Genomic DNA, 15241 nt, shown 5'->3' with positions numbered 1-15241 from the left:
GAAATATAGATGCATACCAAATGCAAAACAACCAACAACTTCTCTCTCAGTATGAGAGGATAGAAATCTAACTGAGGCTTTCTCATCAAAGTTTAATTTCATTGCTGTTCATCACACTTTCTGCTTGTGACCTCTTTAGAATTGGATTCTACATTATTAGTCACTATTATTGCTTCAGCAAGTAGTTAATCCCTGAGCATTCTCTACCAAAATCGGATCAAATCTGATCAAACTCTTCACCTGTAATGTCAAAGTAGACCATCTGCTAATAGATCTTGGCTTCCTGTGGTTTGAAAATGATGTTGACATCTGAGGTGGTGTTTGGCCAAATGTCCCCCTCCTGCAGGCAACAGAAAGGCTACCTTAAACACTATGCCTCTTACAGTATCAAACATGATTACTGATATCCTGCTGGTGTAAAAACTGGCATAGTTTGTCTTTGTCATGTAAGTAAGATGCTGTATATTTTTAATTTGTCAAGTGTAGAGTAGCTCAATGATATAATGCTGGTGATGTACACTATTTAAGCAATTAGGACTGAGGTGTGGTATATTGGCCATATATCACAAACCTGCAAGGTGCCTTATTGCTATTATAAACCGGTTACCAACATAAATATAGTTTTGCGTCATACCTGTGGTATATTGTCTGATATACCATGGCTTTCAGCCAATGAGCATCCAGGAGCCAAACTACTTGGTTTATACACTGAATAAAAATATAAATGCGACATGCAACAATTTCAAAGATTTTACTGAGTTACCGTTCATATAAGGAAATCAGTCAATTGGAATAAATTAATTAGACCCTAATCTATGGATTTCACATGACTAGGGATACAGATATGCATTTGTTGGTCATAGATACCTTTAAAAAAAAGTAGGGGCGTGGATCAGAAAACCAGCCTGTTTCTGGTGTAACCACCATTTGCTTCATGCAGCTCGACAACTGTCCTTTACATAGAGTTGATTAGGCTGTTGATTGTGTCCTGTGAACTGTTGTCCCAATCCTCTTAATGGCTGTGCAAAGTTGCTGGATATTGGCGGGAACTGGAACACGCTGTAACGCTCGTCTTCCTCCTCTTCTGAGGAGGAGTAGTAGGAAGGATCGGAGGACCAATGCGCAGCGTGGTAAGTGTCCATATTTTAATAAAGAAATAGAACACTGAAACAAAAACAACAAAGTGAACGAACGAAAACGAAACAGTCCCGTATGGAAAAACACAGACACAGGAACAATCACCCACCACCCACAATGACAAAATAGGTTACCTAAATATGGCTCCCAATCAGAGACAACGACTGACACCTGCCTCTGATTGAGAGCCATAACAGGCCAATCACATAGAAACAGACAAACTAGACATACAACATAGAATGCCCACTCACATCACACCCTGACCAAACAAAACATAGAAACATACAAAGCAAACTATGGTCAGGGCGTGACACACGCTGTCATACACGTGAATCCAGAGCATCCCAAACATGCTCAATGGGTGACATGTCTGGTGTGTATGGATAAAATGCAATTGTATTCATTGTCCGTAGCTTATGTCTGCCCATACTATAACCCCACCTCCATCATGGGGAACTCTGTTCACAATGTTGACATCAGAAAATTGCTCGCCCACATGACGCCATCTGCCCGGTACAGTTGAAACTGAAATGAATCCGTGAAGAACACTCTTCTCCAGTGTGCCATCAAAGGTGAGCTTTGCCCACTAAATTATAAGTGAGTGAGAAATGCTCACTAACAGGGATGTAAACAAATTTGTGCCCAAAATTTGAGAGAAATAAACTTTTTGTGCGTATAGAACATTTCTGGGATATTTTATTTCAACTCATGAAACATGGGACCAACACTTTACATGTTGAGTTTATATTTGTATTCAGTGTCATATAAAATTATATATTATAATACTCCCCTAATCCAAGTATTATTCTTTATCATCAAAGACAACGTATGTCTGATGAAAGATAAAGCTTCTGTCCAAATGATAGTGCCTTTATCAAATAGATAAAGTCATCCAGTGGAAAAGAAAAGCAGCTGGGTGTTAATGTAGTACTTAGAAAGACACTAATGTAATCATAATCAGCAGACCTCTGGAGAGCAGAAGGGCAAGTTTGCCTTAGGGTAACAGTGGGGTTCTGGCCTCACCCTGTGCTGACAGAGCACGTCTCTTCAAGGTGCTATACAGAATACTTGGGTGCAGAGTTTGTCTTTGGGAGCCTTGGCTTTTTTTGGAGGGTGTCTGTGTTTGTTTTCCACTCTTCCTTTCCAACTCTCTGACACAAAACCACATGACCAGACAGGACAGTGAGACATCAAGGGCAAATTATGGTGAGACTTCCCAGAGGACATAGTGTGCTTAACAAATGCCTGGGGCGAGTTGGGTGTCAGGATGGATGAGAGAATGAGTGGCTGTCTCCCCAGGGGCATCTCAGTCCAACGGTCAGACTCCGAGACAGCAGGTGAGATCAGGTTAGAGGCTGAACTGATCCAAGTGGCCACGCTTCTGACTCAGCAGGGACAGTCTTCCTCTGTGTTTGGGAATGCTGAACACATGGCTACTCATAAGTGCTCACACACATTGCCACACAAAAAAATTCAACTCAAATTGGGATGAAAAATATGATATTGAATATAGGAATATCCAGGGGACTTTTATAGCTGCTGTGGAGCAGTGACTCACTGCTAGCTGCATGGCAAAATGATATGCAGAGAGTTATAAATGTGTTTTTAAAGGTTGGAGGTATTTCATCAAAGTGCTAAAGTTTGTCTTCTACCACAGCTGAGTACTCCACAGAGAGATGTGTCACTGTCACCAGAGGCTGGGGGTGTGAACCAGGCAACGGGAAAACAAAGACCTACGCCCAACCACTGCAGACACCACACTGAGTTATAGGGGTTGGTACAGAATGCTGGTACAGGGTATAATGCGATAAAGTGCATCCCTGAAATTAGTTATTAAAGTTTCCTTAGGGATTACAGGGCAAACCAAATAAGCATGAGGATACTATGGGAGGATTTTGGTTTGCAAGTTGGCCTAGCTACTGCTGTGTAAAAAAAATATGATGGCATTTGAGAAAACTATCCCTTAAATGCACTTTGCATGCACTTTGTGACTCACATACTGAGTAAAGTCTATAATCCCAGAGGGTGATTAGGTATCATGTAATTCAGCCTTGGTGATACTGTGTACTGTAGCATAGCATTAGACCATAAGCTAAGACAAACACATTAAGTTTGTTTAGACTGTTGGTCAATGGGTATGGGTACCAAAGCTACTGTACCATAGACCATTGGACTCCTATAAGAAAACATTTGCTATCAGCCTACAGTAAAATGCCCCCATCCTTCCTCCATCCCATCTCTACATAGCACACCAGAGGTTCCACTATGATGTAGTTGTCTGAGAAGGACAGCCGTTCCTCCTTCAGCTGCCTGCGTCGTTCTTGGAAGGTGCATGAGAGCAGGGACAGGCGTTCATGTGGAGTGGGGTCTGCGTCACACTCTGTCAGGAACTGATCCATCTCATCCTCCTCTTCCTGCTGCAGCTCGGAACAGAACCTAGATTCACGGCAGAGCAGAGAGATCCACAGAGAGAGAGAGTGAGTAGGGGATGAGGACAGAGGAGCATCTAAACAGGCTACATACAAAGGCGTTGATCTGGACCGACCATCTGGACCGACCATCTTTTCTGATGATCCATTAGCTAAGGGTCACTTTAGAAGTTTGTTTTACAATAAATCAATGTATGTTGATGTGTTGATCATGTTTACATTGGGATGTACATCATGGAGATGAACATGAATGGACATTCCACCTTAGCTTCTGCTGCTCCTCCTCCTGTTCAGTGACAAATCTCTTCCACTGATAGTGGACTATAGTATCACTCCTGTTCACTATGGAGACTGAGCTTTGGTTGGCCATGGTTGGCCAAGGTTTTCTCCACTATGACAGAGTTCCTAGCCAGCCTCACATTCACGTCTGTAGACACTCCATGCAGACTGATGTAAACACCCTCCCCTGAGGAGAAACAACAGACACACACAGCTACTGGATTAACTAACAACTTATTAAGAGTACTGTAGCTGTGCAATGTACATGTATACTGTATGTAGAATGTCAAAAGTACATGTGGGTAGTTTCTAAAATACAGGCCTTTTCTATTAGTAATGGGGGAAAAAATTGATACAGTTACATTTTCGGGATATTATTTTTTAGTTTTGGTTTGGCTGTACCTGTACTAAAACTCCAGTATTTTTCCTTTATAGTTTTTTCACCATCTTCTTTTTAAATTGGGAGCACATTTGTTTACAGCACTTTATTTCCATGACTGATGAAAACTTGTTTTCTCATGGCTCTCTCTTGTCCATCTGCAGCAAGCAGAGGGGATAATTAGGTGATGGTACGAGGGCCAGATTGGGAATTTAGCCAGGACACTCTTACGATACTGTAAGTACAATGGGATCTTTAGTGACCACAGAAAGTCAGGATACATGTTTAACATCCCATCCAAAAGACAGCACACTACACAGGGCAATGTCCCCAATCACTGCCATGGGGCATTGTTTTAAACCAGAGGAAAGAGTGCCTAATACTGGACCTCCAACACCACTTCCAGCAGCAGCTGGTCTCCCATCTAAGGACCAACCAGGACCAACCCTGCTTAGCTTCAGAAGCAAGCCAGCAGTGGGATGCAGGGTGGTATGCTGCAATAAAAAGACAGTATCGAATTGCAATACATATAGAATCATGAGAATTGCAATACATATAGAATCATGAGAATTGCAATACATATAGAATCATGAGAATTGCAATACATATAGAATCATGAGAATTGCAATACATATAGAATCATGAGAATTGCAATACATATAGAATCATGAGAATTGCAATACATATAGAATCATGAGAATTGCAATACATATAGAATCATGAGAATTGCAATACATATAGAATCATGAGAATTGCAATACATATAGAATCATGAGAATTGCAATACATATAGAATCATGAGAATTGCAATACATATAGAATCATGAGAATTGCAATACATATAGAATCATGAGAATTGCAATACATAGTGTATCGGAACCAAAATATTGTGATCATTTAATGTCGTGAGGTCCCTGTCAATTCCCAGCCCTATTTTCTATACAGTCCATTATCTGTCAGGACTTTATGGCAAAGCCACAAATGTGATGCTATAGTCTAGCCCAGGGTTTCTTAAACCTTTTCAGTGCGAGACCCAAATGAGAAATTGACCATCCTCCCGTGACCCAAATCGTCATCCAACGACCCAAATTAAGAAAAAATACTGTGTGATGATAGATTCTCATAACTGCTACCCACCTCTCACATTCCCAGGGTCCACCAGGGCCCATAGTTTCAGAAACCCTGGTCTAGCCAGTGGGCTATTATTGGTCGGTGCTTCATAATTAGTCATGGAGATGGCGCTGTTGGATTAGCATGACAGGTAGGCTATACTCTGTCTGAGCCATCCACAACAATTACAGAGTCTCTCTTGGACCAAGTGACACAAAACACATGGTTCCCACCGGAGCAGTCAGCTTACAGAATGAAAACAGAAAAACAATGCAAATATCAGCCTGTGGAATATGTAAATACCTTGAGCATTTTGTTTTGTTTGGCTAGTTTGGATACATTCAAAACAGAGCCATGGTGCTTTAGCAGAGATCCCGATCTGACCCTAACGAGTGAACCAAACCAAAATTGAACCCAAAATGAAATAGGCTGGTATTCAAATTGCAGCCATCAAACTTCATTAAGCCAAAATTAGGTTTGTGTTAGATTCAAGTAATACAATACAATTAAACCCAATGTGATGATGTGGATCATTATCTAATAGGCTTTATTATTATTACTACAATTTATCCATAACAGTATAGTCACATTTAACATTATTAATATTTTCTTCAAGGCCAAATGAGCTAAATCCATCAATACGAATAAACATGTAACAGAGAAGCCCTACTGCAGATTTACAAACAAATTAAATGTCCCTCGGCTCGGCAGAGCAAGAGAGGGAGGAGGAGGAGGGGGGCATCTGAGTCCCGGTTCCTTGGAGAATGCACTGAGTAAACACATACTGAACGTGCACATGAACAGTCTTTACCATTGCATCAATGACATACTGACTGACAGACTGAGTGACTGACCAACTGTGATAGATACCCTAGACAGACAGGCTAGACAGACAGGCTAGACAGACAGGCTAGACAGACAAGCTAGACAGACAAGCTAGACTAATAGGCTAGATAGATAGGCTAGACAGATAGGCTAGACAGATAGGCTAGACAGACAGGCTAGACAGACAGGCTAGACAGACAGGCTAGACAGACAGGCTAGACAGACAGGCTAGACAGATAGGCTAGACAGATAGGCTAGACAGACAGGCTAGACAAATAGGCTAGACAAATAGGCTAGACAGACAGGCTAGGCAAATAGACTAGACAGACAGGCTAGGCAAATAGACTAGACAGACAGGCTAGGCAAATAGGCTAGACAGATAGGCTAGACAGATAGGCTAGACAGACATGCTAGACAGACAGGCTAGACAAATAGGCTAGACAGACAGGCTAGACAGACAGGCTAGACAGACAGGCTAGACAGACAGGCTAGACAGATAGCCTAGACAGGTAGCCTAGACAGGTAGCCTAGACAGGTAGCCTAGACAGATAGCCTAGACAGATAGCCTAGACAGATAGCCTAGACAGATAGCCTAGACAGATAGGCTAGACAGACAGGCTAGACAGACAGGCTAGGCAGACAGGCTAGGCAGACAGGCTGGACAGACAGGCTAGACTTTATAAAACTTAAAAGCCATACATGCACATGAATAAAATCATGAGGATAACACACAATAAAGTCTGGGACTTATTTCCATTGTGGTCCTAACAGACAGACAGACTCACACTCGAATTGTGTAGTAAAAAACATGTTGTGTCTTTTAAGATAGTTCCACAACAGGCTCATTAGTAATTAGTAGTCCACCCAGTGGGACCAGTCTGTAGTCAAGTAAACTGTCCCTGTGGATTTCCTTGCCCTTATTCCACAAATGTGAGTAAATAATTTAGGTAGTGAAATTGAAATAACAAGCCATTTAGGCTTTGTTTTCCAATAAGGAGCCTGGTACTACAGTAGACCTAAGTCCAGAAGCTGGAAAACAGTCAATCTCTGTCAAAAATTATGTATAGCCTACAGTACTCTACCCCTTTAAAATATTAGTCAAAGAACGATAAATGTACTTTATGTACTTAAATGTTTTGTACACTCAGTGCATAATGACAAACATGCCTGAAGCCTATAGAATTGATATTTTTAAATTATCATATGTCAGGTGCAATAAAGCTGTGATATACTTGTATTTCCTACGAAAAAAGAGAATAGAAAAGAGGGGGAAATTAAGGCACCATAATTATGGCTGACATCCTGATGCTATGACAACTGTTGACAGGCAGGGAACATTAGCCTCTCTCCCACACTGCTCAAGCCAATCTCACGCTTTCATCATCACATTTTCTCAAGAGATTAATTCTGCACAGCCATCAGTTTCCAGGCTATGCAGAGGATATTTTAACCTCAGCTGATACTACTGCTGAAAGTTCTCCATTTGATTGCCCATGCTGCATTTGACAAGAGACTGTGTATGTGTATGTGTATGCGTATGTGTATGCGTGTGCGTGTGCGTGCGAGAGAGAGAGAGAAAAAGAGCGAGCTCATGTGCTTTCCTAAAAGAGTCTGGGGTAAACTCATCAAGGAACTGTCTCTTTGTTCCTAAATAAACACAAGAAAAAAGTCAATACGAGCAGCGATAAGACTATAACTAATTCATTCATTCCAATAGCAAAGGTAGCCCGTCTTGAACCCAATGATAGCATTTCTCACCAGAATTGACTGAGGGTTTTTTCCTGGGTGAATATTGTTGCTGGTTTTTATCTAGCACATCAAAAGAACAGGAGAGAGTACCATTTCTCGTCTCCTGTCAACTAGCATCCAAGTATCCAGGCAGGAGCAAAGATAGCAACTTGACCCCTGTTTTCATTATTCTGTTGATTTTAGGAAAATTACATAGCAGTGACTGGGGAGCTGGATTCATATCTAACTAGATGGTTGTCATATTGAATCTCAGTACTAGCAGTCACACCTTTGAGCAAAGGTGGCTAATTTGTCACGCATCAGCTACAGTTCAATAAAATGTACAATATGTAAATGTGTTCAAGATGAGGGTTTCTCGAGGGCAAATTAATAAATCATTAGATCGATTGATTAGAATAGATGGACACTGTATGTACAGTAACATCAGAGAGATAAATGCATCCCACCCCTGGCAACATTTTACCATGGTTAAATGATATGTTCATGGGTCAAACATGTACTACTTGTCCGGTACTTCTTGACAAGATACTTATGACTTTCTGCCCAGAAATGTAAGTTTGAAGCTCCAATATGAGAGTGAGAGCCTGCAGTGAGGCTGCTCTCTGGCAGGCTCCATTCACTGACTCCAGAGCGTATCCTCCAGATCAGCTTAATCTGAAACATAGATGAGAAGGAGACAGGGAAAGGTGCTAAATTAAAAATGATATTCAACTGATGGGCCTAAAGTGGTCTTTTAGAGCAGAGCTCTTTATAAAACGTTAATGCTGCTGCCCTTCAGTAGACCTGGATGTTTATGCAGTGAGACAGCAGAGCACCAAGCACCACCTGAGGCAAACACACACACACACACACACACACACACACACACACACACACACACACACACACACACACACACACACACACACACACACACACACACACACACACACACACACACACACACACCAACACATGCACACACACTAGGGCTTGACATTCAGGGCTGCCCACTGGCCTACGGAAGTTTTGGAACCCCCCCTGGCCAGTTGATCATCATCAGTGGCCCATCATCCCCGTCAGTGGCTATTATTACAAAATGATTATGTTTATTATTTATCACATGCACGCTGCACACATAGCCTATAGCCTAGTTTGAGATTGTTGCGTGGAGCAGCTCACTGAAGACCGACAGCGGTATATATCAGTAAATGCTAAGGCAAGAATGGGTATGCAAACCAGGTATAAAAACATCAGTCTTGAACCTGACCAAACGTCTCTGGAGAGATCTGAAAATAGCTATGCAGCGATGCTCCCCATTCAATCTTACAGAGCTTGAGAGGATCTGCAGAGAAGAATGGGAGAAACTCCCCAAATACAGGTGTGCCAAGCTTGTAACATCATACCCAAGAAGACTTGAGGCAGTAATCACTGCCAAAGGTGCTTCAACAAGGTACTGAGTAAAGGGTCTGAATACTTATGTAAATGTGTAAAACCTGGTTTTGCTTTGTTATTGTGTCTAGATTGATGAGGGGGAAAAACTATTTAATCCATTTTTGAATAAAACTGTAACATAACAAAATGTGGAAAATGCCCGGGGGTGTGCAATTGTCAAATTGACTTGAATGTCAAGACCTGCACACATACACACTCACACCAATCAAGTACTCCTTTGTCCGTTATTGGTTTACTGTATCTCACACAGATACACTTCTCCATCACATCTTGCATTAACCTTTTAGAAACTTTCATGTTTGTTTTACCCCTTTTTCTCTACAATTGGTAGTTACAGTCTTGTCCCATCGCTGCAACTCCATACGCCAGCAGCATACCACCCTGCATACCACTGCTGGCTTGCGTCTGAAGCTAAGCAGGGTTGGTCCTGGTCAGTCCCTGGATGGGAGACCAGATGCTGCTGGAAGTGGTGTTGGAGGGCCAGTAGGAGGCACTCTTTCCTCTGGTCTAAAAAATATCCCAATGCCCCAGGGCAGTGATTGGAGACACTGCCCTGTGTAGGGTGCCGTCTTTCGGATGGGACGTTAAATGGGTGTCCTGACTCTCTGAGGTCATTAAAGATCCCATGGCACTTATCGTAAGAGTAGGGGTGTTAACCCCGGTGTCCTGGCTAAATTCCCAATCTGGCCCTCAAACCATCATGGTCACCTAATAATCCCCAGTTTACAATTGGCTCATTCATCCCCCTCCTCTCCCCTGTAACTATTCCCCAGGTCGTTGCTGCAAATGAGAACGTGTTCTCAGTCAACTTACCTGGTAAAATAACGGTAAAATAAATAAAATAAATAAAAAAACTCCCCTACGGACTCGGGTGAGGCGAAGGACGAGAGACATGCGTCCTCCGAAACACAACCCTGCCAAGCCACACTGCTTCTTGACACACTGCTCGCTTAACCCGGACGCCAGCAGCACCAATGTGTCAGAGGAAAGATCGTCCAACTAGCGATCGTGTCAACGTGCATGCGCCCGGCCCGCCACAGGAGTCGCTAGAGTGTGATGGGACAAGGACATCCCGGCCGGCTAATCCCTCAACTAACCCGGACGACGCAGGGCCAATTGTGCACCGCCTCATGGGTCTCGCGGCCACGGACCGGCTGTGGCACAGCCTGGGATCGAACCTGGGTCTGTAGTGACACCTCAAGCCTTAGACCGCTGCGCCACTCGGGAGGTCCAAGCAACTTAATTTCTACCAAAGACTTGTCACAATAATTAAGTGATAAAGCGGACTACTCTAAATCCTCCATCAACCCTGGATTTCACCATAGCCTAAACACTTTTTTTCAAATTGTATTAACACTGCAATCACCTCTGCATTCCACTTTGTCACTTTTCCAGCACACCCTTCGTCACAATCACAAACGTAGGACAGTTTACGAGCTCTAATTAAAAATAAATAAATAAATGCACATCCGTTTACAGTCCAGCTAGAAAAGAAAGCAGTTCTATCAATATCTCAAACCATTAACTGGTATAATCACACAAACAAATCAAGAGAGAAGTGTCTCCAGGGGCTGATAAAGCCCGTTCTAACTGGGCTGAGCACACTGCTGTAGGAACAGATAACACCCTCACCCCCAGCCATCCACACTTATAAATCTGTTAATAGGATATGCGTAGAGGGTGTTTTCCCTCTATTCTAGGTGCAACCTGTGTGAAAGAGCAGAGATTAAAGACTGTGTGGATAAATGCTCCTGAAATGATTAGCACTGTTTTACCATTCCTGCTGCAGGGTCATTAGGGAGGGGATATTTTATTATTGTGTTCACAGCGAATGTATGGTAAACAGATTCATCCTTTTAGTTCCACTACACTTGATTTAGCTGATTATCTTTATGCAAAAATACTTATGTAACATGAGTGTGTGCATTCATGTGTTTCTGTAAAGTACCTTACTAGTGTAGAGCTAGTACTTGTGTGCTGGCGTATTGCAAAGTTAGTTGGTCTATCGGTGGGGATTCTGGGGAGGGGTGTATAATGAGTATGTGTTGTACTTTGTAGGGGGAATTTTGTAGATGGTTGTAGAGTATAGATGCATGGGTAACATCTGTATAATGCTGAATGTTTCCCTGACCATTTGAAAAGTTCCAGAAGATACTGAATCTCTGCTAGCCAGACCTATGTGGCGTAGCTGGTGCTTTAGAGTAATGGTCTTGCATGTGTATGGTAGTGAAGGAGCAGGTCCTCGTTGTGATCTCCTTCAGTCTTGGGAAGGAAGTCCACCCTCACCTGCATGCTCTCACTAACATCAATGGAGGGGGCTACACTGACAAAAGGGCTTGACAGAACAAAGGCATGAACAGGCAGGATTGGTTGGTTTAGCATGGGGTACTTAGGTTAGACTAGAACAGACTAGAGGCTGGAATAGACTCCTAGCATAGATCATATCTCACCTGTGTGTGCTAAACTGGAACTGGGCCTCACTTTTGCACAATGTTGCGCACTAGCATGGTCGGCAGTGAGGAGCACTTCACAGGGCACAGAGAGAAGTGCAGCTGGTAAGGGAAGTCTAGGATGGTCCACGCCATCCTAGAGAGGTTACTTTAAAAATTCACAAGGACAACTTCAGATTCAACTTTGATCAGTTTCTTATGTACTTCCTGTTTAATGGCTTGCGCCTCAAGCGGTGCATGAAAGACATGTCCTGATCAGGAACATCTAGTTACTGTATAACACATGCATAACTGAAGGTTCACTGCTTCTCTCTCTCTCACACACACACACACACACACACACACACACACACACACACACACACACACACACACACACACACACACACACACACACACACACACACACACACACACACACACACACACACACACACACACACACAGCTATAGTATAGCTACAGCACTCTGTATTCATGTGCAAACAAAGCAAAGCAGATTACCAAGCCATATAAGAGCCTGGAGAATGGAAGCTAATGTGTTAGCTAAGCTAACACATACTAATAACACAACACATGTATTCATGTAGTAACCAAAAAAGTGTTAAAAAAGCGTTTGCCTTTTATTTTATGTTTTTATTTTACCTTTATTTAACTAGGCAAGTCAGTTAAGAACAAATTCTTATTTTCAATGACAGCCTAGGAACAGTGGGTTAACTGCCTTGTTCAGGGGCAGAACGACAGATTTGTACCTTGTCAGCTCGGGGATTTGAACTTGCAACCTTTCGGTTACTAGTACAACACTCTAACCGCCTTGAGGACAGCTTTGCACACTCTTGGCATTCTCTCAACCAGCTTCACCTGGAATGCTTTTCCAACAGTCTTGAAGGAGTTCCCACATATGCTGAGCACTTGTTGGCTGCTTTTCCTTCACTCTTTGGTCCAACTCATCCCAAACCATCTCAATTGGATTGGGGTTCGGGGGATTGTGGAGGCCAGGTCATCTGATGCAGCATTCCATCATTCTCCTTCTTGGTAAAATAGCCCTTACACAGCCTGGAGGTGTGTTGGGTCAATGTCCCGTTGAAAAATAAATGATAGTCCCACTAAGCCCAAACCAGATGGGAGGGCGTATGGACATTGTCACCAGCAAAGCACCCCCACTGTAACGATGTTCCTCCTCCTCTCCATTTTCGGAGAAGGAGGAGTATTGAGGGAACCAAGGCGCAGCGGATTGTGAAGACATAATGATTTATTGAAGACACGACAAAATAACAAACACGACGTAGACAGAAAACGAACTATACTTGAATAAACTACAAAACAAAATAAACGATGAAAACAGACCTGGACACGAACTTACATATAACTTGAAGAACGCACGAACAGGTACACGACTACAAACAAAACGCTACAGTCCCATGTGGCGTAACATCACACAGACACAAACACAGGAGACAACCACCCACAAACAAACAGTGTGAATGCCCTACCTAAATATGACTCTTGATTAGAGGAAAATGCAAACCACCTGCCTCTAATCAAGAGCCATACCAGGCAAACCAAAACCAACATAGAAACGAATAACATAGACTGCCCACCCAAAACACATGCCCTGACCATAAACACATAAAAACAACATAAAACAGGTCAGGACTGTTACAGTACCCCCCCCTCAAGATGCGCACGCCGGGCGCACAAGCACAAAGTCCAGGGGAGGGTCCGGGTGGGCAGTTGACCACGGTGGTGGTTCCGGCTCAGGACGCTGTCCCCTTACCACCTTAGTCACTCCCCTCTTCTGTCTACCCCTTCTAATGACCACCCAAACATTAGCTTCCCCTAAATAAACAGCTAGCACCGGGACAAAGGGCAGCACCGGGACAAGGGGTAGCACCGGGACAAGGGGCAGCACCAGAACAAGGGGCAGCACCGGGATAAGGACCATCACTGGGACAAGGGGCAGCACCGGGACAAGGGGCAGCACCGGGACAAGGGGCAGCACCGGGACAAGGGGCAGCACCGGGACAAGGGGCAGCACCGGGACAAGGGGCAGCACCGGGACAAGGGGCAGCACCGGGACAAGGGGCAGCACCGGGACAAGGGGCAGCACCGGGACAAGGGGCAGCACCGGGACAAGGGGCAGCACCGGGACAAGGGGCAGCACCGGGACAAGGGGCAGCACCGGGACAAGGGGCAACACCGGGACAAGGGGCAGATCCCGGCTGAAGGACTCTGGCAGGTCCTGTTTGGACGGCTCTGGCAGGTCCATGCTGGCTGACGGCTCTCGACGCTCATGGCAGACTGACGGCTCTCGACGCTCATGGCAGGCTGACGGCTCTCGACGCTCATGGCAGACTGACGGCTCTCGACGCTCATGGCAGGCTGACGGCTCTCGACGCTCATGGCAGGCTGACGGCTCTCGACGCTCATGGCAGGCTGACGGCTCTCGACGCTCATGGCGCTCTGACGGCTCTGGCTGCTCATGGCTCACTGACGGCTCTGGCTGCTCATGGCTCGCTGACGGCTCTGGCTGCTCATGGCTCGCTGGCGGCTCTGGCTGCTCATGGCTCGCTGGCGGCTCTGGCAGATCCTGTCTGGTTGGCGGCTCTGGCAGATCCTGTCTGGTTGGCGGCTCTGGCAGATCCTGTCTGGTTGGCGGCTCTGGCAGATCCTGTCTGGTTGGCGGCTCTGGCAGATCCTGTCTGGTTGGCGGCTCTGGCAGATCCTGTCTGGTTGGCGGCTCTGGCAGATCCTGTCTGGTTGGCGGCTCTGGCAGATCCTGTCTGGTTGGCGGCTCTGGCAGATCCTGTCTGGTTGGCGGCTCTGGCAGATCCTGTCTGTCTGACGGCTCTAGCGGCTCCTGTCTGGCTGATGGCTCTAGCGGCTCCTGTCTGGCTGACGGCTCTGTAGGCACATGGCAGACGGGCGGCTTTGCAGGCTCATGGCAGACGGGCGGCTTTGCAGGCTCCTGGCAGACGGATGGCTCAGATGGCGCTGGGGAGACGGATGGCTCAGATGGCGCTGTAGAGACGGATGGCTCAGATGGCGCTGGGGAGACGGATGGCTCAGATGGCGCTGGGGAGACGGATGGCTCTGGCCGGATATGGCGCACTGTAGACCTGGTGCGTGGTGCCGGAACTGGAGGCACCGTGCTACTGACAAGCACCTTCCTACTAGTGCGGGGAGCAGGGACAGGGCACACTGTATTCTCAAAGCCTACTCTATCCCTGATGCGTGGTACCGGCACTGGTGACGCCGGGCTGAGGACAAGCACATCAGGATTAGTAGGGGGAGAATATACAGTGTGTACAGGGCTCTGGAGACGCACTGGTAGCTTAGTGCGTGGGCCCGGAACTGGAGGCACCGGGCTAAATACACGCACCACAGGGAGAGTGCGTGGAGGAGGAACAGGGCTCAGGATACGCACTGGTAGCCTAGTGCATAGTGTAG

General features: G+C 45.1%; 1 pseudogene; it reads right to left on the bottom strand.

Moving 5' to 3' along the window:
• Nucleotides 1-11927, bottom strand: part of LOC129861825 (hydrocephalus-inducing protein-like) — a 97718-nt pseudogene extending 85791 nt beyond the window's left edge.
• Nucleotides 11928-15241: the final 3314 nt, after the last annotated feature.

Source organism: Salvelinus fontinalis, chromosome 9, assembly GCF_029448725.1.
Source record: "Salvelinus fontinalis isolate EN_2023a chromosome 9, ASM2944872v1, whole genome shotgun sequence".
NCBI lineage: Eukaryota > Metazoa > Chordata > Actinopteri > Salmoniformes > Salmonidae > Salvelinus > Salvelinus fontinalis.
This window is presented reverse-complemented; position numbering and strand designations above follow the sequence as displayed.